The following is a 26278-nucleotide window of genomic DNA, read 5'->3' on the forward strand; positions in this document are numbered from 1 at the left end:
TTCAGGCAGGCAGCTCAACCAGCACCAATTTTTAGCAGTTAGAGGCCGAGCTGTTCAGCTTGCTCGCTGCGCCTGCCTGCTAGCCACCTCCCATTAGGCACTGCCACTCCATTTGTGCAGTGGTCAACGATCTCCTGGAGAACAGATGGCTCTAACAAACACCACAGACAATTTTTCTTTAGGCTAGAAACAGTTTTATTTATTTTATATTCTTGAGAATAAATAGACCACAGATACAGTTTTGGAGTCCTCATTCCACCTACTCTGGCACAGAGTCTTTTATGAGTCCACTCCATGCATTTTCTAGGTTATTTCTGTCATTGATGGAAAATAAGTGTACTGATTGTAACAGAGATAAATTACTGCTTCAGTCATGATGAGTCAGGATAGCATCTGAGATATTGAAAGGTTTTCACTGGGGTGGTCTCATTTTTTGATCATGATTTTCAGGTTTTGAAAATTGTAGGTAAGCAGCTACGAAACAACACCCCACGTTACCTTTGTATTTTGCAACATGTAAAATAAGCCTTTAGGCAGATAAAATGAAACATACAGAAGCCTTCTGAGTTTTATGGCAGCTAAGAGCATTTTTTATCCCAAGAACTTTAAAAATAGCATCTTTGTGCATTTATCTCTCAGGGCTTTTGTGATTTTTTTGAGAGTCGATTGAGCCTTCTTATCCCAGCTTCCTTGAACTTTTGGTTGTGAGTGGCAAAGATCTAAAGTCAGGTACATTTCCTTAACTGTCCCCTAAAGTATTGGTCCTTAATTCCTGTGAACAACTGTAATAAGCTGCTTTTTGAAGGTCATTTACACCTGCATTGCTAAGGTATTCAGTGCCATAAAAAGATTTGACAAAGCACTACTCATCTGGGCAGAATTTTAAGCATGACATTAACTGTGTTTAACTCTGCTTGGTATCAGTGGGGCTCACAATGAGTTCTGAATGTTTCACTGAATAAGGATGGATTCAAGCAGGTGCATATTGTTAAGCAGGCACATAAGTACCTAAGAGAGATAAATGGAGAGAGTTACAGAGCAGCTGGTATCTCTGCTGTCCTATCAACACGATTCCATTTGGTGAGCAGGTAAAAAGGGAAAGAAACCAGAAAAGAGAAAAACTAGATTAAATTAAAGGATGAGAGACAAATAGGTGTTTCCTGGGCATGTTCAGAGTGATGCATTGATGCCTTTTGACGGATTTCCTCGTGTGGATGTGTCCTCTCTTTGGTGCAGGCTATGTTACGGTCATGAAATGTGGTCTAATAGAAGGATCATCAAGGTAAGTGCAATCTCATTCATGGTCCATAAACAAGCAGAGGAGAGGCTCTTGGTTTTCTAAGTAATGCCAGCTTTGAGACTGATCCAGAAAACCCAATATCATGCAGCAACATTGAATGCAAGTGCACGCACGTGTGTGTCTGTGTATGCAAAACCAGTCAGACAGAGTAGTGGAATTTTATAGGACAGGAAACAAACTTTCCTTGTCTTTTTGCTTTCTGATTTATCTCAGAAATGCAAAACTAAGGTACCTCCTGGCAGCGTGAATTGCAGTGACTTATGATCCACGTTTATTTTATTGTATGTTTTATTTTCTTACAAATTCAGATGTCAACGTAGCTGGGAACAGAGAGTGTGGGGGTAACATCCAGAATTCCTGGGTTTTCTTCATCATTTTAAGGTTTGTTTTTTGATCTCAAATTATTTGACTTCCATCCTAAAATTCCATTTTAACTATAAAATGGGAAAAGTGATACTTTCCTTCTTATCTAGGAGGCCCCATTTTACTCGTATGTGCGCTGTGTGGTTTTCCTGGCACTCCCGGACTTGTAATGGTAGCTCTGTATTGATCTGTCGCTTCCTCCTTCTTTGGATGAGAATTTATTTCACACACATACACCACTCAGTTCATGCTCTGGTCTGTTGGGAATATTTAGCCCTCTCGTGATACCCAGCCCAATTTGAAGAAATCAATTCATTCAGACTTGTGAAGACAATGATCCTGCAGAAGGAAAATAAATGAGCAGCGGATGTTTACTCTAATGGATGATGAAAAGCTAAAGTGTTTTAAACACTAATTTATTGCCATTGAGACTAGCAGTTGGATTTAGGCACAGGAAGGGCTGAAGCTCCTGAATTGGTTCACTTTCTTGCTGACATCTCCATTTTTCTAGTTTAAAACCCAAAGTTTGTATTAATTAGTTAAAGTGGACAGTGTCTGTAAGGCACAGCAGATGGGCATGAATTTTGTCTGAGGTTCCAGTTCTTAAGCAGTCATCCTACAGCCTATGTTAATGTTAGTTATAGAAGAGACTTAACCCTGTTGCTCTTCTGACTATTTCCAGTGTACATCTACTTGGGAGGTAATGAAATCAGATCTGTACTTGCTGACTGGCAGTTTATCAGTTGGGGACATAATTCTGGACACAATTGTATACAAAAGCAAACTGAACTACTCAGCATAAAGAGATTAAAACTTTGAGGAGGCCTGGCAGTGTTTGGAGCTATTATTAATTAGTATTGTGACCATCATCTGATCTCTGAAGCCTGGGTAAAGTCCTGTTTGCCACTGTGGTAAGTGCTATCCCAAGAAAAAATAAAGAATGTGCTTGCACCAATGTGCTTAGGAATGGAGGATAAGAAAACAATGAGGAGGCTGCAGAAAACATGGTAAGCAGGGATATTTGCAGAGCTATCTCTGCAGTCCTGATTTGCAGAGAGTAATCGTGGCAATCTTTTTTTGTGCAATTAGGACCTGCTACAACAGAAATAGTTTATAGTTTCTTTGGAGCAGTTTCAGTATTCAGAGACCAGCATGGTAGCATCTCATGTGCATTTGATATGGAATGGGAATGCTGAGTCTCAGGGAGAAGAGAGGGTGGGTGCTAGGCTAAATTTGAAAGAATAGTGTACAGGTGTAGCAGCTGTAGCTTCCCCAGGTAAAATGCACTTTTGGGAGCATGTCTCCTTTTAGATCCTCTGCAGAGGTAAATCACAGTCTTTCCAGCATTACACTATCTCCTGTAGGAGAAAAATAAAAGGTTTTAAAAGTGCAGACAAGCACTGAACCATTTTACAGCCCTGACTATCCCAGCAGGATTGACAAAGGCCAAATGCTCAGCTTCACTAAATGTATTTCATTGAATGGTATTGACATTTTCCATCTTCCCTTTCATTATGCCCCTTCCAAAATCATTATGTATAGGAATGAATTATCTTCCAAGTGGAAATGAAAGAATATATAGTCTTTTTTCAAAGGCTTTGAGTTTTACTTTTGTACAGAGGGAGTTGGGCTAGGAACTATCAGTGGGCATGCACATAGGAATATTTTTGTGTTCCTCCCTTCCATGAAACTTGCAGGAGTTGGTGCTGAGAGGTGTATGGGGAAAGCTGCTCCCACTGAGCCGTACCATAGGCAGTGTGTTGCTTCATGCTGGGTTTGCCATTGCTCCTTCAAGGTGTGTGGCTTTGTTCCTATGCCAAAAAAACAACAACAACAAAACAACAACAACAACAAAAAAAAACTCAGAGATGGCTTGGAAGTAAAATGTTCACAAGTCAAGAAATGCGATATTCAATTTCACATGTCAGCTTCAAGTCTGATGCTGATAATCACTGCCTTAGAGTACACTCCTCCTTCATGCCCTTGCTTTAATCATTTCACAGTCCTAAAACAGCACTCAGACCATCATGGTTGTTATCACTGCTGCTCCCCTCCAAATAGTGAAGCTTTGCTGGTCCCACTGGAGGCTTTAGATCATCTCAGCTGTTTGTCACAAACCAACCTCATCTTTGAGTTTCTATATCCACCCCAAACCTACATTATGCCATGGGTGTATGATTTCTACAGCACAGTGCATCCAGAGCTTTGCAAGCTGAGCCCTGAAGAGGCAGGTTCATCTGACAATGTTGTGTATCTGTTAACACACAGATTCACTGCAACAGGCTGGCCACTTAGGCCGAGAAAATACAAGAGATTGCATTCAATGTAATGCATACAGGAGTCCTTTTTTCATCATATATCCTATTAAATTAACTGGAAATGAGTGTTCATCAGTCTCTAAGGGAAAGAGCCTGAAGCCTTTTCTTTTCACTTCACATCAGACATTCATCAGGCCTTTGATCTTACTGCTCGTGACTACATCGGCTTACAGAAAAGGTCAGTAAACAGCTCTGCAAGTACAAGTTGGATTTCCAAGGGCCAAGTCTTTTAGTCCTTAGATGGGAATTTTTCATTAAAATAATGGTCAAATTCAGCAGGTCAATCTCAATCTTTTTATTCATTTAGAACCGTTGGAGTTGTGTGGAGATTACAAATTCCCTGTTGCTTCTCAGTGAAAATGGGATGAATTCAGAATCAGGGTAAGGTTACCCTGTTTTCCCATGCTCAAAATCTTCGGCTTTTTCTTCATACTCCAGGCTTCCTTTTCAAGAAAATTCTCTTTGACTGTCAGATACCATTCCTGTTTTGGAACAAAGCTGAGTTTTTGCTTTAGGGAAAAGGGCTGGACTTAGAAATGTGAAAATACTTCTAAATGCTTCTTGTTACCTCTTCTGGTAGAGACTGCATCTCTCTCTGCTTTGGTAGCAAGGTTATAGATGCATCTAGAACCACTTTTTTTTTTTTAACAGACACAGAGATAAAGTCCACATTTGGTAAAGTTAAAGTCTCTCTTTTTAGTGCCTCTTGTTATATGATGTTGTACCATACAGAACAGTGCTTGGGGGAAAAAAAATCTCAAAATTCTGCTAGACTTGTGACTCTCGTATGTACTTTTTGTGGTTGAACTGCATGCCAGAGTCCTTCTGCAAGATAGCAGCACAGCTTTTCATCTCAGTTTTATAATTCTAAAATAGATTAAAAGTAAACTCCTATATCCAGGCTCTTGGGAGAAGCTTAATACCTCATTTGCAGCCCTTACATCCCCCCAGTTCCGGGAGGGATAGCCATCAGAGAGGCTTCATGGTGGATGACACCTCCTGCAGTTATGTTACTGTAAAGGGGCCGTTCTTGTGCTGTGTGAAGCCTTTCCGAGTGATAAATGGTGCTTTCCTCTCTCTCCATATCCATCAAAACCTCTTCATGAATTTGATTGCACCCTTGCCATAGAAGTGAATTAATATCAAGAGGAAAAGTCAGTTTTTCATTAATTCACATCGTTTTTTCATTTGTCACATTATCTTCTCAGCTTTAAAATCCCTAATGCTCTGGGTATAAGCCACTGATTAATGACATAAACTTTCACCGTTCATCCATGCACTTGTATAAAGCATGAAAAATGCAAGGCATAATCAGACCATCTACAGAGTGTCTCTGCCCTACCTTTTAGTCTCTGCGGTGACCTGCACCAGCAGATGTACTTTGTGGGATGTCACGGTTCGGTTAACAACTCTGGGACGATTTCAAGTGAAAGTTTGTCACAAAGCTGAGGAAATACTGTGCTGTCATCTCCTCCTCCAAAGTGAGGATGATCTAGCCCAGTTTCCTTTAGCAAGTGCAGTCCTGGTGATACAGCACGAGGTTGGCACTTGAGCGGATGATTTACCCTGAAGACCTACAGAGACAACCTTCAGACGCTTCCAGAGCAAATCCTCTGGCAAACACATATTTCCATTAGCCTTTGCAATAGTTTTTCCGTCTCAATAACTTCTTGCACGCAGAATTTTTTTTGAATGGAGGCACCAAAGTGAACACTTCCTCAAGGGAGGGGAGCAGTTTTCCAGACTGCTGCCAGGAACACTGTGTAAAAGAGTAAATCTCAGGCTGGATTCTCACCTTCCTCTTCTGTGAGACAGAGGAGATGGACCAACAACCAGACTTTGAGCCACTGCAGGCCATTGTATTGCTGGGCTATACTGGTTTTATGGGAAAAGAAATCTGTGATTAGGCAGTGGTCAGGTCCCCTTATCAAGCGTTTTATTGTTGAACAGCTCTGTTTTGTTTAACTGCTCAAAATTATACTTCTGGTCTGTCACACTGACTAATGGGCACTGTGGACATTATTTTCATTTTAGACTAGATGCAAACTCTTGTCTCCATGGATGCATAAATGAATTAATTTATCTTATTGAGGTTCTTGGCCCTCAGTAGAATGTCAGAAGTAAAGTGGATTTTTTTAATTATTTTTATTGTTATTGGTTTCTTTGCTCTTAAACAGGAATATTTTGGGCATGTTCTGTACACATACTTCCTGGGGAAATTAATTATTGTTATTTTATTATTATTACCGTTTAACACTTGTATGGTGCTTTACATCTTCAAAGCACTTTGCAAGCATTTAGCTAATTAATTAAAGTGCATTTCATGCAAACTGTTCCATTTCCATCTGGATTTACAATCAGCCCTCCTTTATGGGGAAATTATGTCACACATAAACCGAGTGGAAATAAAAAAGCCCATCGTAGCTAGGAGCAGCAGCTCGCGCGGAGCAGCGGGAGGCAGGACGTAACGATGCCTCTACAGCTGCCACCCTCGGCTGGGGTCCTGGCGGCTGCTGCACCGCTCGCTGCTCTGGAGAGACCCCAAACACGGCAGCTCACAGCGAGACACGCACCCGGAGCAAGATTTAGAGACAAACCGGTGGCCTTATTTCGGAGGAGAGTTTTGGAAGCGTTGACGGCCGCCTGTTGTTAACAGCGTTCCTCCATCCTGTTGTCATCACGGCGCTGACAGCAGTTGTTTCAGCGTTATCCCAGGCTGGAGTGATGGCACTGACATCCTCTAAACGTCTCGGTCCTGGGGATGAAGAGAACATTCGTTGCAAAGACTTCTTTACCCCTGTTGGAGTTCAATGAGGCTTGAAAGACACTGAGTGCAAGTGACTAAATGGGAACATTGCTTTTGACAGTGTGGTGTCAGGGACCTGTGCCTTGTTGGTCAGCCTTTTCTAGTGCCACTTGTTGGAGCTGGCTCTGCCTTCCAGCCTGTCTGCCTCCCGCACCAAGCTATTAAAGGCAGAAAAGTGCTCAGCTGTTGGGATGAGGGAAGGAGAGACCTTCAACACCCTGCCTTTTATTGCTTGTGAAAAACCAATCCTGGTTACCTCCAGAAGAGGGTTTGCCAATGACTTTGAGATATTCTACAGCATTTGCTAAATAACCAGAGTAATCCCCAGAAAAATATGAGAAACAATTCAGTAGATGCAAATAAGGTGGCAGCTCCTAAAACTGAGGGTTATATTTAGATGTTTTGGAGTGGGCAGGGAGGAGATTGTATTAAGTGCTTACCTAGAAGAGGAGAAAAGGAACATAGCTGGTACCAGTGAACTTGTAAAAACAACCTAGAGAAAGAAAACACTTCACCAATGAGGGGGAGGAAAAAAAAAGAAAAAAAAAGAAAAAAATTTTGTTGTTAAAATTATTTTTTGATAGTGAGATGTTGATTTTTCCTGTTTTCATAGTTTTTCCCTATTCTCTATTAAGCTGCAATTTAGGCAGGCAGTGATCAGTATTTTTCAGGGGAAAATTAAAATATTCTCTTTCAGAACTTCAATTATTTTCTAGAAGCATTTCCAGACTTTGAAGGAAACAATAGACATTTCTTCAGCACTTTTCCCTCCAGTTAAAATGAATGTTCTCTTAAAAAGAAAAGAAAAGAAAAAAAAAAAGAGAGAGAGAGAAAAGAAAACCCTTGATTTCTATAAGAATCTGTACAGTCACAGTAATCTAAGAAGCATGGTAAATCACGTCTGTAATACTTTAAAGCTATCCTGCTTCTCCCATGTGTCGCTGTTATTGGACTATGCAGTCATAACCAGTACAACTGTGGCTTGTGGTAATTTAACTATTGGCCCAAGTCCATGAAAATCCCGATCTTTCACTGAGTTGAGAGTAGAAAATATTTTTGAGCCCCACTGCAGTCGAGATATCTGTATTCCTTTACTACCTGTTAAGTTTGTATAATATCTGTGAGGAGAGAGCTAGGGTGAATGAGATCTCAGAGCAACCAGAGCTCATGGCTGTGTTTGCTCTTTGAAATCTAGTGCATATAAATTGTAAAGTTAAGTTCTAATGCACATTTTTCTTGAAGGGAATAGGAAGCAGGTGAAAGTTGGCTATGAATAGACATTTTCTGCATCCTGGCTGCATTCTGAAGACTTCCCCGCCTTCTAATGATGCCCTTTGGCTTTTTAGTTTTTATCTATGTTGGTTTTCCACTTTAATGATCATTTCTAAATTGTTATTTATTATTGCCATATTGGTTCTTTGCAGAGTGCTTCAAGCAAAATGTGTTAAATCACAATACACAGTTACTATTATAACTCCAATTGATAATCTGCTGTGCCTGCAAGAACTTTGCCAAGCTGGGAGGTGAGGTAATCTGAATGCTCCTGCAAGAGGAGGAATTCATTTTCTCTCATTTGAATATTTTTGGGTGCAGAAAATTCTGACTGAACTTTCATGTCTGGATAGCACAAAGCAGAACTCCTCATGCCAAGACCTGAACTGTCCCCAAAGGACCATACAGAGCTATGGCCTTGGCTCCTGGAGAACCACAGCAGCTCCAAGGTAGGTGGCAACCACAAAAATTACAGGGCCCTCTGTAGATCTCTACAACTTCACCAGGCTTTCTGTGGGAGTGGGAGAGACACTTATCTGACTAAGGACACTTATCTGTTCCTTCTTCAGTCCTACTGATGACGGAGCATCTAATTCTGGTAGATGGACTTCTCAGTGGCACCAGATGACTGTGCACTATTGCCTCGAGGTCATTTTTATGTGCAAACCATGTCCCAGACTGACTTTCCTTTCCCCCAGGGAGGGAAGGGTTCCCTCTCCTCTCTGAAAAGCCAGCAGGACTAGTTATGAAAAACAGTGCTCAGTAACATAGCTCAAACTTGGCTGCTGGGTGCTGGGCTTTCAAATTCCAGCCCCCAGTGGATTACTTCCCGAAGCGCAGGAGGGAAAGCCATGGATGGATTATTTCTTGGCAAACACTGACTTTAGCTAGAGAAAGCAAAGGGGAAAATATTTAAGAAATTATTTTCTTTTCCCTCTGTGCCTGACCGCTTTCTTGCCTTCCTGAGATTCAATTTCTATAGCTGAGTTCCAATTTTCAGCTCTGTGCCTCCTCTCTGAACTAAAGATTGAATTTAGTGTGATAGAATCGCTGAAGAAAGATTGACCTACCTAATTCAGATCTTGGTCTACGTTCATGCTTCATCCTGCTCGTGTGTTTGGAGGTAGCTTTGTAGCTGAAATGCCTGGACAATTTTGATTGTCAGAGTGCAGTTCAAGAGGCTTCTTGCTCCTCCCCAGTCCTTTTCCCACTTCCTAAACCTGACTGCAGTTAGGATATTTATTGTGTATGCTATTCCATTGGGCAACTGCTCCTAACTAACAAGCCTTTTTTCTCAACAACATCATACCTTCCTAAACAGGGAAGACTTGAGGTTGCTGCAGGTCCAGAGAGATGACTCTAGGCAGAGATGGAAACACTAATACGGTCTTCCATTTTATCCCTATTCCCTTGCTTCGCCTGCTTTTAATTTCTTGAATGCCAGATTGAATCATGCACCCATCTTGTTCATGTTCCATCCCTCTCCAAACTGACAGGGAAAGCAGTAAACGAAGCTATGGCCCACACTCTGCTTTTATATAATGAAGAGTTCAGTGACTGATGCCATGGCTGGCTAGGATCAGCTTTACCTATCAAGGCATCCTTTGAAAAGGGGGTTTCATAAATCATTCAGCCATCACCATTTTGATAGTGCTCCCACATCCTGACCACAGGGCAGCAGCGCAGCAGCTCGGGCTGCACAGAATGTCTTTATTCAGGGGGTTGTTTTCATTTCTTTGGGCTGCCAATATCCTGTAACATTTCAACAGCCAAAGAACTATTTGTTCTTGGGCATTACTTTCTGCACTGGGAATCAGTCAAGTACATTTGCATGGTTAAATTTCAGTGACTTTGTTTGTTTGTTTAGGCTCTGATCCCCTCCAGGTTTTGAAAATTCACTTATTCCCTACATTTAGTTGAGCCTGATTCCTTCCATCCCTCAAAAATCCTGATGAAGTTTAAAATAAACCTCCCCTTTCAATCCAAAGTAAACAAACAGTTTGTGTCCTCCTATCCCGGTTGCCTGCCATGTTTTTGGAAGCAGGTTTCTTGGTTAACTTGCACTCTTGGACTGGCTGCCTTGCCTCCTCCGGCACGCAGTGAGTGCAGGCACCATGCTTGTCAGGGCTGGCTTGAGCAGACTTCCTGGCAGGACTTTATGGTGATGGATTAAGAGGAAAAGAAAAGAGGAAAGAAAAAAAAAAAAGTTGATCTATGAGTAGCTGAATTTATGAAACTTCTTTCCTGCCATTTTGTGTCTGGTGTTTGGATTATCCTGGATTCAATGGTTTGGGATGCAGCTTTTCCCATGGCTAGAACACTAATAATAGCTCTGACTTAGGTTGCTTCTCTGGTGTCTAATTAGGAATAGGGGTTTAGCCCCAGTATCAACCTGAACATAAATGCAGGCTCTTTTCTACTTGCTGGACTATTTCCTTCTGTGAACTTCATATTTTTCAGAGTATTCACATATCTGGTTCAAATCAGTTGTTGGACTTAATGATTTTTAGAGAGCCATAGGCAAAGAGAAAACAGTTGCATGTGTAGAGATGATCACATAAACCTCACTTTCTCAGGTAAACTGGCCAAAAATCATCATCATCTGGTTGGCTGCAGATTCACCCAGGAGTGCAAGAGTTTCTTTAGTTGAGGCTTTGTCACCCCCATTGCATTTGGTGACATCTTCCACTCCCTTGCTAGTAAACTACAACAATCTCCCAGTCTCTCTCTGCCTGCTTCCACAGAGCTGTGGTGGGAAAGGGCTGAGGTTGAATGGCCATGCTTCTGCTGCTCTGCATCCAGAGCCTTCAACTCATTCTCTTTTTAGAAAAGAAAAGAGGAAGAATCCTTGGTTCCCCTTTCGTTTGGTCTGTGTTTCCAATTCATTCTCAAAACAGCAGCAAATCTCACCTTCCTCACCCCCAGGCCCCAGAGGAGCAGAACACTGTTAATTAATTCTAATGAACATCAGATGGCCAGCTCCTCTCTTTCTGCATTGGGACAGGGGTTACTTTTATCTCCATCATTTTCTTTCCTTGATCAGATTTCCCCCCAGCTAAATTAAATCTGTCCTCTGTTTCAATTGATTTTTCCTTTCTTGCTCTCTTTTTAACAGAAATAAGTTTACATAAATGTAAAAGCAACAAGACAAGGTCTCGGAACAGACACATTGGCTGTCTAATGTGACCCAGGATGCTCTAAATCAATTGTAGTGCAGTTTAATTTATATTTTCATAACTCATTCAGTTCCTCCTCCCTTCTCCCCTAACCCTGAAAACTAAGCTTTATTTAAATGTCGCCAGATCCTGGGAGACTTGGATGGAGCTGCCTGGCCCATTGGACCATTCATTTGATGCAAGAGGTGGAAAGTCTCAGATTTATGTCACAGCAGCAATATTTCTTACATTAGCTATTTATGGATTTATACATCTTTGCATTTTCTTAACAGTAAATAAAATAAATAGTAGTCACCGAAGGCCTGGCAGCGTGACAAGAACCTTTGTAGGATGCAGAACAAGGACAAAATTAAAAGCAGAGAGAGTAAATAAATCTTTGGGCAGGACTTCTGCCACGTGGGTGATTGCTGCACTCTGTGCATTGCAGTCATCGTATCTGTGTAGGGTCAGGGGGAACAGACGTTCCCTGCAGAGGGGGTTCTTGCCATGCAGCTGTAACATGAAGCCAGCATCACGGGGAATGTGGTATGGGAGAAACCTGGAGATAAACTGGAAAATAGATGGAGCGCTGGTAACACCTTTGGTTATGAAAGCTATTTTTTATGTTCATCTCATGAACTTGGAAAGTCTTAGGCTTGTGTAGGTAAATGTGATTGCTACCAACAGCAAGCTGGCTTAATTATTTGAAAAAAGCATTGGGGTTAAAGATGATGAAAAGCAGTATTTGTATTTATTTGAATGAAAACATAATTCAACAAGATTTTTTTTTTTTTGATTGTGAGAAAACCTCAGAAGTATTTACACTGTCTATTGTATACAGCTCAGGCCAAGGAAAATCCCATTGACTTATGAGACTCCTTAAAGAAGTGCATATAACAAGACTACTCAGCTCTATGCTTGCAGGATTTGGCCCTATTTGCGTACAGCATCAGGGGTGCATGAAAAGCTGTGGTGGAGCAAATATGTATGCGTGAATGTATGCATATATACCCACATATAAAAAGTATAAAATATTTGCTGTCACCATAGTGACAGAGAATATGTGTGTGTTGCTGATGCCTTGGTAACAGCCCGTCTGTGTATGTCTGTGTGTGTGTACACGGAGTTACCATGGGATTGGGTGTGGCATATACTTAAATAGAATAAGTAAAAAAAAATAATAAACCACATAGGCATAAGAAAGCCCAACAGGACATCTGTCTGCCAAATCATTATTCCTTTTACACATCTCCCCACAACCCCAGCACGCAGAGCAGCTCTTTCCCATAACTAAGGAAGACTGAAAAGTCTTCGGAGCATCGTTTTCTACTGTGCTCATCTCCATAACTTCACGTGCACTAGGCAAATGACAGATAAAATTTAAAGAAAAATAACAGCATTACAACACAATGGTATGTGGGCAGGAATTAACACTGTTTTATTCAGTGAATCCTTTTGCCCTAAAGAATGAGTACAACAGAGCACCAGTAATAGTGCACCAGGGAGAAGAAAGGCAGAGTGAAGTCAATTATATCTACTTAGGTAAAATCATGCTCTAGTCCAAGTGATAAAAAATTCCTGTTAGTACACAGCAATCATCAACAATTAGGGATAGTTCTGTATCCCTGATTTTCTAATACAATAATTAGTAACACCATCAATACCTAAATGATTTCAGCAAAATTAATACATTTGTTGGGTGCCTTCTGAAATGACAAGCTACTCACATTCATACCCAGAATTTAAGGGTGTCATTGCTACCTTGGCCTTTTTCTGAAAGCCATCTTGAATCATTACATTTAGATATAGGTATGAGCAATCTTGAAATTAAGTAGTTCCCCAGGTTCCAGGATAAAATCCCAAGCCCTAGGCAGCAAACATCAATCATCTGAGTACTGGAGCAAATTTTATTTGTCTCTTACAAGAAGTTACTAAAAGTCTTAAAGTTTTATGAAACAAAAACAGGGAGGAGATGGGTTTAATATTTACTGTGCCTTTTTGTCAGCACTGCTGATCCTGAATTTATAGCTTGTATGTGATCATTATAAATTGTACCGTACACAGTTGCCCATTGACCCAAGTATCTGTAAAACCCTTTTTGGAATCAACCACAAATTTTAGAAGAAAGCACATTTGCAAAGGAAAAGGTAGTGAAATGCTCTGGGTAGAGAAGAAAGAACAGTCTTGTTAAGCTGTGGTTCTACCATTAGTGAAAGTCACTGGTTTTAGATTAGGCATTATAAAGCAGCACTTCAGGACAACTGTTGTTGCGTGAGAATCATGAGAAAACTCTCCACATCAAAGCAAATCAAAGTTATTACTTCCATCCTATGCAATCATGGCCATGAACCCAGGGTTCCTTGAAATTCCCTTCCTGCATTGATTTAAAAATCATTCTCACTGGTTTTATTAAACTGGAAGTGTAAATCCTGGCCTGGCTGTCATTCCATCTCAGTTGGTAGGAAATTATATTTAGCAGTGATGAAATTAATGCCTGAAAGGATACAATAAATAGAGGAAGACTGAGGGAGAGAAAATTTCATATGGAGGAAAAAATAAATAAATAAAAATAACAGAACAAGGAGCAGTGTTGCATTAGGCTGTGTTTGATTGCAAATGGCAAATGCGACCCTGATGGCAGTGCTCTGTATATTGCTCTTCCAAGTACTCGTGCAATCAAAATGTGGGAAGTCTCCCTTTGGAGCACGGAGGCATGTTCCTGCTCAGAGCTGTCTTCAACACTCGCTGCATACTAAATTGATTCTTTTCATGTTTCAGAAAGTTTGATTAACAATGCTTGTCTCCTTGCCCCTGCCTGTACCAGTGACAGTTTTACAGGCGGGTTTTTCTGCTGGTAACTGTGGCTGCAAAGTACTTGCTCCGTGTAGGCCAGTGAATGTCCAGTCTATAATACACAATTTTATTTGATGTTCCAGTCTTGTTAAACGTCAGCTTTCTGCTGAGTACTGTGTGTGATACCAGCTCTGGGAAGCCTTTTTTTCCTGGAAGCTTGTACTGGAAACACACAGGGCTGGAGTTTTACCAGAGCTCGGTAATGAACAGCTCTGCAAGATAATCCTTGAAGCTTCAAAAGATCTCCTCTCTAACTTGATTATATATTTAAAAGGAATCAATTTTTAAAAACAATGAACAGTTTTATAAGCATTAGGAAATACTGACATGAACGACTTATTTCTGCAAACTTCTTCAGCTCTTATGGAGGAATTCTGTAGAAACTCGTAGGAAAAGAAGAAGTCCCTGAAGAAGTTTGGGGTTAGAGGGTTAATAGAAAAATCATATCTCTGGTGTGGAATTTATTTTTTCTCAGTGCACCTCAGTATAGCATTCTGTTGGACATCTAAAGGGGAAAAAAAAAAATCTATCAGAAAGTAACATTTTCTAATCTAGTTGACTACAGTTCTGCCCTGCAAATAAGTAAAGACTTTCTCATCCCATGAATCTAGCAACTGTGAACGGCAGATAGGAAATAATTTGTCAATAGATTTCCAGATACCACAGAGACATGGGAGGTTAGGGCAGGTACACACCTCTGCACAGAACCATAATTTGTCTAATGCTTTCTTTAGCAGCTCAAGGAAAGCAAATAACGTTTCATGAAACTTTTCAGGGGAGGGCAATGAAGAAGCAGGCCCTCAACAGCTGCTGCCTTTAAAATTGCTTTTCAGGTGTTCTCAACACTATCTCTTGCCTGCTGTATGGACCAGAAGCTAAAGGATGACTTCAGGTAAGAGACCAAAGAAAAATAACTCCATTAGTTCTGAAGACTGCTCAGTAGGCTACATGTTGAAATCAGAGAGTACTTTTTCAGTTTACATTTTTAAGGTAAATATAGGCAGCCAAATGGACAAAATAAGTCAGGCTGGGCCCTCAGTTCCTTCAGCCTCTTGCAAAATCCACCCTAGGGTCATTCACTGAACCAATAAAGGAATGGCAGAATGCAGTACTAGTTACAGCCAACATCCCAGTGATTTTATCTGGCATGAAAAGAAAGTCCTAAACACCATTAAATGCAAGAGGCATTTAGCCTTCCCTGGCAGTAAGTTTTTGTGGGTTTATTTATAGCCTGTTAGTGCTTATAGAAAGTAAAGGGAAAATAATCTGAAACAGAGTCAGCAATTGCATGGCCAAAGTTAGGAAATCAGCTGCTCTCATAACAGTTTGCTCCTGGTCCAGGATACCTTGTCCTGCTCTACTGCCTGTCCATCCTCACATGAGTTACTCTACCCATGCAGATGGGTTAAGGGGTAAAGGGCCTCAGGAAACCTGCATTATCCCAGCAGAAATTTTAGCTAAAATATAGAGAACACAGATATGTTTAGGGAGAGTCCAGAAGGCAGTTGTTCTCTCCCAGAAATATTTTGGTAGAAATAACATTTTCCCTCCCTTTTGGATCCAAATCACCTTACTAAAACTTCAGTATTTTAGGCAAAAACTATTTTGTTTCCATTAAAAAAAAAGTCTATTGTGTAAAAAAAATAGAGAGAAAAAGCAGCCTCCAGACATAGTCGCAGAAATGCTATGAATTGTGACATAGCATTGGCAAAACCCCATATCTCCTACCCAAATATTTACCCTTCCCTATGCAGGAGACCCCAGCTTTCAATCTCTTGCATGCCTGTGAGAGAGGGGAAGGGGAGTAAGGGAGCTATAAATAGAGCTGCCACAGGAGGCACCAGCCTTCCTTGTGATAAGATGGAAGAAGAGTGCAGTCTTTCTTGATTACTAATTGAATAACTGGATTACAGGCTCATCTGAAACCCCAGGCCTGGATTAAATGATGCCAAGGTGTCTGCTGTGGAGAAGGTCTCCTCTCTGTCCTCACTTCCAGGAGAACAGAAAGAAGCCTGATTTCCAGCAGCTGATGCCCATCAGCATTAGGGGAAGGAATTCATTTTTGCAGTCAAGGCTCAGGAAGAGGTGCCACAGTGTATTTAGGGAGCCAGGTTATGTGGTGAGTTGTGTTCCTCCTGTAGTATAGGTCAGAGAGGGTCTGTGCTGCTGTCCCTACACCAAGCAGCTTTCCTTGGGTGAAGGTGCCTCCAGGCTCAGCTGAAACCTGCCGGGGAGCCTAAACAGATAGAGGAGCAGCAGAGGAGAGGTGGGCAGCTTGTTTAATGTTCAGTTAAGTGCTGCCCTACTCTTACCTTTACCCCTGATTGCCGTAGAATACTTAAAGCTGTAAATAATACTTAAAACTTTCCTATTTCTAATATCAGACTATCTTGTGTTGGACCAGAAGTGCTACCCACAGCTAGCCCAGACCTGCGGGAGATCATTTAGAGCAGCAGCAGGTAAAAGAGCAAGGAGATTTTACCCCTCTCGTATGGATTGGAGTTGAGGTGAATGCCTGGAGTCTGCTTGCTTTCAGCTGAGAGAGAGGACGGAGCAGCTGTACAAAGCAGCTTGCGGAGGGCTCCCTGTTGCTGTTTTGAGAAGCTGTCAGATGAAAGGAGTGTCAAGGACCACAAAGCAAAGAGTGGAGGCCACTGATGGAAGAAGGTCTGTAAAATCTCATCTACAAGTGTGGCAGAAAAGCATTGACAGGGAAGGGCTGACCTGAGCAGCTGCTGCAGCTTAAACAAGAGAAGTGATTCTTGAAACCAGCCATTAGCAAGCTGCAAGTGGAAAATTCCCTCCCAAGTCCTGGCTTTTCAGAAAGGGAGAGGTTAAAAAAACATCTTAAATACTGCAATACAAACGTGCTTAGAGCATGTGTGTACCTGAGACAAGGAGCAGCACACATCCCCTGCTGTGCGGTGAAGGACGAAGGTGTGCTGTGTTGTCAAGAATATTGCAGAACCAGCTCCCTAGAAAAGAGTGGAAAACTTCTACATCAGTCCATCAGCCGGGTAGGCACTGTGCACATTCAGACCCATCACAGCACGTGGTTCGTGGGAAGGGATAAAGGTGTTGGGATGTATGTTGGGAGGAGAGCTGTGGGAGAGCAGGTCACTGGACATTAAAGAAGGGACAGTAGGCCTTGAGGTAGAAAGCATCAGTGGGAACAACCCTGGCTCGTTTCTCTTATGTACACCTGATTCTTTTTTGCTAAAAATCTCAGCTGTGAGTTGTTCTGGAGCTCAGAGTTATCTGGCAGGTTTAATCACAAGGTATGTCATGTAGGAGATGCTGAGCTCATGTTTGACTAATGCTGAAAAGGGCAGCTGGGCCCCTGATTTTGGTGATCAGAGTATCAGCTGTGTGGCCTGCAGAACAAAATGGCTTGGCTGCTTCCATTTAAGCAGCAGTGAGCTGCAGAGCACAAGGAGAGGAAATACAAGGTCTTAAATGAATCCAATTACTCATGCCATTAATTTAGATTTACTTGAGTAGTTAGAGCATGTTAAATAAACAACAATTGATTAGTTAGATCATGTTCATTTGAAATTTAACCATGAGTGGATGGATATTTATCTTATAGTGTTTCCCAATAGCTTTCTGTCATGTTTAAAAGGAAGTCATTCAGGCTTTTTGGTCCTAGATTTTCAGTTATTCCCAGGATTATTTTTTTTTCATGCAAGCCTTTTTCCAAGGTTAAGTGATGGGGCTGTAATGATGGCAGGGGTAGGCAATGCTTTTTTGCTTGCTATGATTGAATTAGTAGCACAAAAAAGAAGGAATGAACCCTAAGATTTGCCTCTGGTTCATGTGAAGAATCAGTATGGCTTGAAACCCACACTGGTTGCAGTGGTGTAGCAGCAGGGAGAGGAACACAATCTTCGTGGACTTTGCAAAGAAAAACTAAGAAAGCTGGTGGAGCAGACGTCCATGCTGAAGCAGCTGAAGAACTCTTTTCACATTGACTACTTCATGTATATGGGGTGGTATGGGAGGGGAAAAAGAAATCCGTTTTTTTTTTTCTTCTAGAAGCAAGGAAAATTTCCCTTTCTCCCTTTTCCTTTAGATAAATCACCATCTTCTCTGTAGCTCACATCTCCTCTCTCTTCACAGATAATACAAAGTCAGATGCATCTTTATGCAATATTTTCCCATGACGTGTTCTACCTTAACCTTTTCCCTGTGTAAAATAAAGCTGGGATTATCTCCAATCTGAATTGGCCTAAGTACACAATCTCTAACCGAAAAAAAAAGTGAGAAATCATTTCTTCTGGGACTTAAAGTCTTAATCTGAACCCAAGTAAAATGATTATAAAGTAATGTGCTTCTTAACCGCATTACTATCAGACAACATTTCCTGCTCATTAATGTTTCTGAGATTGCTCCATGGATAAAAATGGAATTTTAAAAATAATTTATTTCCTCTAGTGGAAACAGAGTTAGGAAGTAGGTACATTTAAAAGCAGAATACCCTCTTACATTTGGGGGTCTACATAGTATTCTCTCTTGCAGATACATCTTGATTTTTATCATACATCTGTGGATCTGCATTTCTCCTTCCATGAACTCTGCATTTATTTCCAGTCAGTCTGATTTCTGTGAGCTGTTTTTCTGATGCAAACACTTTGAGAATACAAAGGTAAAGCCCAGTTCTCCCATTCGTGGAATATATGTGTAGAGAGAGCAGAATATTAAAATAAGCTCTGTGTTGTGAATCGCAGAAGCATTCTGCCCGTGTTTTATAGATAAGTAACAAAGGTTTAGATGGCAAAACTGGTCTGTTTACTTGCAGATTTTATGCTTCTTTTTATTTGGTGGTCCTCACTGTATATCAACTCAATAGCTTTTACCTGTGTCATTTTCCAAGTCTCTGAGTGCCTGAGTCAGTCTTTTTCAAGTATGCCCTTGTAGATGAAATATTATCTTCTCCAATGCATTTTTAAATAAATTAAAGTACTTTCAAGTTCCTGCTTGGAGAAAAAAAATCAAATCTGGCAATTTTGTAATATTTCAGTTGTGTTCGGGTTGTAATTCAAGCAAACAGCTCTATGTGCAGTCTTCTAATTAAAATGAACAGATATTATCAGCTTATTAAATTAGCTTCCCATCTGGTAATTTCACTTTTAAAAATAAAATCTATTCTGCTTAGGGGAAAAAAAATGAAACCAGCATAGCAAGTACTGAACTCATCTTGATACTGACAATGCAACAGTCTTTCAAGAGATGAGGATGACTTTGCAGTAGGGAAGAAGTCTGCTACTAGAAGGTGAGGACAACTTGGTGGAGAAGAGGGTGAGAGATTGATCCTGAATACTTTACTTCTCTGGATCAGTTTAAATTGTAGGAGTTTTTCCTCAAGCTTCCAGTATTGTCTTGTCATCAGTCTGTGAGTCCTACGTGAATGATTCCTGCTCATATTCTAAATAGCATGGGTAAGTTTAGAAACAGATGTATCTTACTGATGTATTATTGCATACGAACATTTGATATTCCAAAAAAGAGAGTTCAGTTGAATAGTCATTTTATTGATGTGAAACCATTCTCACGTCACTCTTGGTTCACCCTTGGTATCTTCTAGCATTAGCAGTGGTGCCTATTTGGTATATGAGGTGTAGGTTCAGGTTTTCAAATCTGATCTCAGCTCCATCATCACCCACCATGTCAGGGATGTACCTACCCTCCTTGCAAACTGTGACACTGAGTTCCCAGCACTGAGCTCAGCATGTGCTTGCACTTTCTCCTGCCAGGGGCAGCAGCAATAATGTGTGCTCCAGATTAATCCATGTAATACTCGTCTGTCTCATGTCAGTACTAAGGGATGTGCTGAGAGCCGTCGTGAATACCCAGGGACAAACATCTGCCCTGGAGCACTGCTCCACAGGGAAGACAGCAGGAGGAATTTCTTGATCTCTGCAGCTCGGAGTTTCCTGACCTTTTCAACTGAAGGATTGCCTAATCCAGAAAAAGAAATATAAAGAAAAAAAATCCAAATACACTGTGATGCAGTGTAGCTACATGAGTTTTCATTTGTAAAAACCTAAAAGAAGACTGAACTTTGAATGCTCTTGAATTCATTCTTCTCAATTTTTTGTTTTGCATCCATGGGTGTTCATGTATATAGTTTTAAATCTCCTTTTTTTTTTTTTTTTTTCTTTTCTTTCTTCTCATGTGGAAAATCACTTCCCAATGCATTAAAGACTCCCCAGGATCAGAGGCCCACAGATAGGAAATACTGCTCTGGCCAACCAAAGTATTAGAGAAGAAGACCTGCTCCACAATCATTCATACCCTTTTCCACTGCCAAAGCCTACACAGTGGGGGAGCAGGAGTGGACCAAATAGAGGCCCACAGTCCTGAATGTTTTATGAATCAGAGGAATTTCTGGGAAAGTAAAATCTAATGGATAGCATCTGTTGTACCTGGCAGCAGTAGCCTAGGATAGATTCAAGTTCTTACTAGCTTATTGCTTATGACTCACAGCCACCTTCCTGAAGAAGCAGAGTCTGTAGGATCCTTGGGAAAAAGGTCTGGAACCCAGCACTCCGGTTCTGGGCAAGCAGGGTGAGAGAATCCAGGCCAGGTGACAAGGATAGATCCATCATGTCAACATTTCCAATTTTCTTGGCTCCCCACTGACTGGAGTCAATACACGAAGAGCAAAATTACAAAGGAACAGCTATAGAGAACCATCTGCTGGAAGAGAAAGTCATATAACTGGAACAATTACTCAGCTGGCTCTATGCACTGCTTTTGGCCAAGGGGCCTCCCAAATGGTCATGTTCACTTCTGAGAAAGGGGATGCCTCAGCTGAGACTGGGAAGAGCAATGGAGCATGGGGAGCAGGAGCAGCTCAGCCAGGACCACTGCAGCCACAATATTTTATACATACAATGTAAGAAATAATGAAACTTCCTTTTTTTTTTTTTTGCTTTCATTGAACACCTCTATCCTAAGTGGAGACAAATAATGACTCTTCCAGGTCTGAGATGAAGACCTCCTCAGTCTGATATCCACGGGGACCCTGGCTCAGCAGTGACAAGGCAGTAGCATTTCTGCTGGACACCAAAGCAAGAAAGGCAATCTCAGCCCTTAATTTATTGTGTTCAGCTGCTTTCCCAACAACACTGCCTCCACAGAAATGGGGAAAAAAAAATCAGAGGAGCATTTCATTAGCATATGAGGAAAGAAATTCAATACAGATGACATTTGCTTTGCAAAGCAATAAACTAGGTTCAATCTGTTTAACTGTTAGGTACTCTTAGGATTTAGCACAGAACATTTTCAAAACCCCATTGCAATGTTAAAAAAGGAGAAATGTGAGGTGGAGATGAGGAAACTGAAGCACAGAGGTTGTGAGAGACACCTCCGAGGTGGGCAGTGGCAGAATTGCAAGCTGGGACTATCAGGCTTTGGGATTTTAGCCTGGGAGTAGGATATGTCTAATGCTTTTTTTGTTGGGTGAGGAGTTGGTATTTGTGGTGGACAGCATGGTGATTCTTCCAAGACTCAGAACACTACAAATCTGCTTTAAAAAGGCAGCTCTTTTCTTATTTCAAGGGAGTGTGATGGTGTTGAACATGTCAAGTAAGGCATCCTCGCAAGAGTGCACATCTGCTGAGATGTGACATCCCCAACTCCAGCCTGTGTCAGGAAATAATTTGATTCCTTGTAATTAGATTCAAAGGGCAGCAGCTCCCATTGCTCTGCGTAGGTCAGTGATCTCCAATAAAAGGCAACTGAGAAACCAGCCAGACCAATTAGCACGTGAGCACCCAATCAATTACTGTAAAATGACACAATGTGAAGCAGAATAAAGCCCTGGCCCGTGTTATTTCTGACACAAACAAAGCCTTCCAATAAATATCGGAAAGATATGCAAAATACCTGCCTCAAAGATGTTCAAAAACCACAGCTGGCCTTTTCATGAAGGCTTGCAGTTGTGATCTAGCACCGGTTGGTTAAAAGTTCATAGTTTCCATTATACTATATGCATGTGTATATGTACGTAGCTATGCGTGCAGGTATGGTGGGGCTGGGTGCCTCTGTTGGCATTCTCTCCCTAGGAGGGGTGCCTGCCGTATGTATCTGTGTGATTGAAAAGTCTTGTTCATTAGCTCGGGATGCTCATATTGTGTATATTCTATTAAGTACATATTGAATATGCATCTCATTTTCATTTCAATTAGGATCAGAGGGCTGATTTCATTCATGACTATAGATTCCTTCCAGGCCATTTGCATTTTATTCTGTTCATTATTATTTATGTGCTCTGTGCTCTCAGAGTAATTTAAATATCCCTCTCATGATTGCCCCCAAGTGATGAATTATATGCCCTCCTTCAAAAATCAACACAACAAGCGCTGTGTTAACCCTCTGAATTTCCTCTGTGTATTTATGGGGTCTGCTGTCCGCGGGCCCTAGTGCCTCCTGTTGGGTTAGGAGCAGGTGATCTATCACACAGTGAAGACGATTTACAGCATGACAAGCCATCGTACCTCCTGTAGTGCTCCAGTGGAAAGACATATTTTGCCCCCAGCCCCAGTGTGAGTATTTCCCAGCTCTGTCAGGGCTCCGGGTGTGCAGGAACAGTCCTGTCTGCAGCCAGCATGACAGCTGAACTACAGATAACCCATCTCTTCAGAAAGGCACTTGAATTTCACTTCACCTCTCCCTCCCCAAGCACACCCTCTTGCTTACTGTTTCAGAGCATCATAGATTTAATTAAATATTCTGCTCCCGTTTTTATAGGAAGGCTGCATCTGGCTAGCTGAGACACCATGTTTAAAGTGTTTTTTTTTGTTGTTGTTTGTGGTTTGTTTTTTTTTGCTTTTTTTTTTTTTTTTTTTAAGGAGGTTTTAGTCCACTGGTTGCCATGTACAGATATGTGTGACTGAATTTGCCTGGTCCCTGACCTCCACTGAGATGAGTGAAGAACTGGAGATCCTTCCTGACACGTAGAGGCTCCCCAGTGCCTTCTGATGATTTGACAGGTACTGCCTAAGATCAAAATTTGCACAAGCCTTAGCTCGGAAGGGAAACTTCAAAAGAGCTGGAATTGCAGTTTAAATTGCCAACAAATTGTGTTTGCATTGGAAGAGGTATGCAGTGATTAATTGCTTGCTTAAATGTAGCTCTGCATCTGAAAAGGCTTTGGGGGATATAAGGAGGTCGGCACATTAAATCTGACAGTAACATAAGCTCCTGTATTGTTTTGATCTATCTTAACAGAGCTGGAAGGACGCAAACGTGTGATAATAATAAAATACAGACTGAATGCATTTAGGAGTAGTAAAAAAGTTGTTTGCTTGAATAGGTTCTGATGCAAATGAAAATGAAAAAAAAAAAAAAAAAGAGAAGAAAATGAGATCCTTATTTTCTTAAACAAATTACTCTCTCTGTCCGCAGTTTAGGCTTTTGTCCACCCACCAGCTAATGCAGCAGCATCGTGCCACACGTACTGTCTATGTACAGAAAGGAAATAATGAAACCCCCACTGCTGGGTCTGCTGCTGCTGTTTTCTCCTCCTGAGGGGAACCCTGGGTGTTCATATCAAGGTGCAGCAGAAGGCAGAAAGCTCCAAGACACTTCTTCAAACACACATATTAAGGACAGGTTTAAATGGAGTGGATGTTGTCTAGTGATTCCTTTTTGGTTCTCCAGTCACCACATTAACTGATCTATAATTAGTGTCCTGGTTGCTCCTGTGGGGGACCAACATGGAAGCAAAGCTCTCCCAATGCAAGCGCAATCCAGGTGCTGAGGATTCCCACCTGGACAGCAGGACTGGGGCCATAGCAGCTCCTCAGCCCATAGGTACCTAGGGTAGATAAACAGGGGAGAGAGGTGTAGGAAAGAAAGCAAAGAGCAAATAGCAAAGCTTTCCTAACTGTACTAGACTTCCTTAAACAGAACAGGGAGAAGGAGACAATAGCCATGATTTTAAATCCTTATAGCAAAATGTGCATAAAATTATATACATTTGCGTTTTTCCCGGTAAAATTATTTTGAGGAAACACGTTAATACCTTCTGTAACATATGTCAAAGTTGCTGATCAAAGCAAGCCCTTTCACAGTTTTCTGTGTGTAACTAGGTGGAGTTCCAGCTATTTATTTTTATCTTTAAAATCCCACCTGTCTTGTGATTTGGCCATAAGACTGACGGATGCCCTTTCTCACCAGGCTGCTGAAATCAGCAGAATCCTCTAACTGAGCTTTGCTTAGTTCTTTTCCTAAGAAAATTTAAATAAGTTCTCCATCTCACTGCAAAGGAGGCACAATCTGCACCAAATGGTCCTGCCCTGGAGGTTTCTGCAGGTATTGACTCTATTTCACCTGTGCTTCAAATGACTGATTTGAATTCACTGAAAATTTGAAGTATCCTGGCCGTGAATGCAGGTGGAAAAGACTTAGTCCACATTGTCATCTGTTGGTTAAAGACAGACCTGAACTGTAAAATATGTCTCTGAATGAGCCATAAGTATCCTCACCATTTTATCTCAATGCCTGCTACCTCCATACCTCACGTTAAGACCATCTAATATCCGTACACCTAGATGTCCAAAACCCATCACAAGCTCAGAAACCTAATAGCAGGAAAGGAGGGAGCAAGGGCTCTATAAGGTGTCCCTGGCGCTTGCTCTTGTTGCATCCAGCCAAGGACGTGGTTTCTGGAGTTCTTGTTGTCTGTTGTTAGATGTAATCCGCTCTGAAACCCAAGCCAGTTTCCAGGTCACATTTGTGAGCATATCTGTCATCTTATCTGGATTTTCAGGGTCTTGTAAACTGGGCAGCCATGCTTAATTACAAGCTCTGTTATAAATGTTTCTTATTCCCCCAAAATGAGAGAGGGGGATTTATTTCCAAATAAATCCTAAACCTTTTCTATATACAGCTGTAGCTGAGAATCTCACCTCTTATTTTCTGTCTTCTGGGATGTGCCAGTGAGCTACTGGGAAGATACATTTGCTCATTTCATTGTTGCAAAAATAAAAGCCTATTTGGCTTAATGTATAAAAGGCCCTATTGACACCAGAGCCTATGCCTGATAGAAGTCAATTGTGTTGTACATACCCCTTGAAAAAAAAGAAAGGTTCGTGCCTCTTTCATATGTAAACCGTGTATTCCCTAATTTATCTTGGAATAAATGCTATTAAGCAGCCTGTAATGCAGCAGAGGAGATCAAAGGGCTGTGTCCTTGCCTCTCCGCAGCAGCCACTGAAGATGCTGGAGTGGTGCAGGCTCCCCGAAAACACGCTGCTTGGCTCTTTCGCTCCTTGAGCCTAAGTTACCACCTCTGTCTACAAAGGCGAAACTGCGGGCTGCACGATGGAGATAAGACACCGAACTGAAGCACTTGCAGATGGCAGTCGCTATAGAACAGCACAAAGGCCTCTTTAATTAAGTCTTCCCTTCCCCTTATTAAAATTCAGGAAAGATTACCAAGGAATTTGTACTGTATCTGGAAAACGAATCATAACAATTACAGCAGGCTGCCCCAGGCTGGCTAGATTGTAGCTTATTATTCCACAAAGACTTGATAAATGTGTAAATTTATATAGAAGGCTTCTGCGTGTCATCATTGCTGTGCAAAGTCTCCCTGCTTTCCATATTCAGTTTTAGAAGGAAGACCAGCTGGCTAGAGTCCCTTGAATTATTTGCTGTTGTTGTTGAATTTTTAAAATACATATAAATTATGTCTCCCATCTACAGTTTATCTACAAGCTGTCAAACTGGGACTCATTCATGCTCTTTTTGATGTCTACTGTAAATCCATCTAGCAGCACGGTTAACCCGCTGGCCCCACATCCATTAAACATCACAAACAAACAACTGCATCCCAATTATAAACATGCATTTTTAAATGCCACAGGCTTCTCTTTAAGGAAAGAAGCAAACTTAAAAGCATAATTGTTTTGTACCTATGAGCTTAATTGCTTCATAGTAATAAAACAGGTTGGTTTGCATATGTGCACATCCCTAATGTCAGTCTGTGTTTTCCCTCTAGATGATTAAATGGTGGCCCGAGGAGGGGGGCTGGGTGAATCAACCATTATGTGCAATCCCACTTAAAAGGGCAGCTTTCAACAAAGATCAGGGCTGGATTTGTTCCTCTTCATCACATCCTTTGCCTGTATGATTCCATGGTGAAGTCTGGAGCCATGGTGTAAATTATTGATAAGACTCATGGATTATTGTACCAGGAGGG

At 41.3% G+C, this 26278-nt stretch overlaps 4 long non-coding RNA genes across 12 annotated transcripts; 2 read left to right on the plus strand and 2 right to left on the minus strand.

Annotated features, from left to right (window-relative positions):
* The first annotated feature begins 234 nt into the window (after positions 1 to 234).
* On the plus strand, positions 235 to 12223 carry LOC119718077 (uncharacterized). 3 transcript variants are annotated; one of them, XR_011811964.1, is made up of 4 exons: positions 235 to 1681; positions 8212 to 8315; positions 8413 to 8508; positions 11362 to 12223. It is a non-coding gene; the product is annotated as an uncharacterized lncRNA (long non-coding RNA). The 3 variants fall into 3 exon arrangements; XR_011811963.1 differs by having other exon boundaries at positions 8212 to 8310; XR_011811965.1 differs by lacking the exons at positions 8212 to 8315; positions 8413 to 8508; positions 11362 to 12223 and adding an exon at positions 1774 to 2749 and having other exon boundaries at positions 235 to 1282; positions 1609 to 1681.
* LOC140003411 (uncharacterized) lies at positions 3011 to 9362 on the minus strand. 2 transcript variants are annotated; one of them, XR_011811962.1, is made up of 4 exons: positions 9130 to 9362; positions 7228 to 7280; positions 6555 to 6736; positions 3011 to 3474 (listed from the first exon to the last, which is right to left on the minus strand). It is a non-coding gene; the product is annotated as an uncharacterized lncRNA (long non-coding RNA). The 2 variants fall into 2 exon arrangements; XR_011811961.1 differs by lacking the exon at positions 3011 to 3474 and having other exon boundaries at positions 5656 to 6736; positions 9130 to 9357.
* A 1106-nt stretch (positions 12224 to 13329) lies between the features above and the next one.
* LOC110352239 (uncharacterized) lies at positions 13330 to 15967 on the minus strand. Its single transcript, XR_002400890.4, has 2 exons — positions 15808 to 15967; positions 13330 to 14572 (listed from the first exon to the last, which is right to left on the minus strand). It is a non-coding gene; the product is annotated as an uncharacterized lncRNA (long non-coding RNA).
* Positions 15968 to 15978: 11 nt separating this feature from the next.
* Positions 15979 to 25902, plus strand: LOC106016267 (uncharacterized). 6 transcript variants are annotated; one of them, XR_005268684.2, is made up of 4 exons: positions 15979 to 16333; positions 16452 to 17084; positions 22923 to 23063; positions 25282 to 25902. It is a non-coding gene; the product is annotated as an uncharacterized lncRNA (long non-coding RNA). The 6 variants fall into 6 exon arrangements; XR_002400889.4 differs by lacking the exon at positions 25282 to 25902 and adding an exon at positions 23479 to 25251; XR_001188846.5 differs by lacking the exons at positions 22923 to 23063; positions 25282 to 25902 and adding exons at positions 18586 to 18712; positions 19223 to 19812 and having other exon boundaries at positions 15980 to 16333.
* Positions 25903 to 26278: the final 376 nt, after the last annotated feature.

This window comes from Anas platyrhynchos, chromosome 11, assembly GCF_047663525.1.
Source record: "Anas platyrhynchos isolate ZD024472 breed Pekin duck chromosome 11, IASCAAS_PekinDuck_T2T, whole genome shotgun sequence".
Taxonomy (NCBI): Eukaryota; Metazoa; Chordata; class Aves; order Anseriformes; family Anatidae; genus Anas; species Anas platyrhynchos.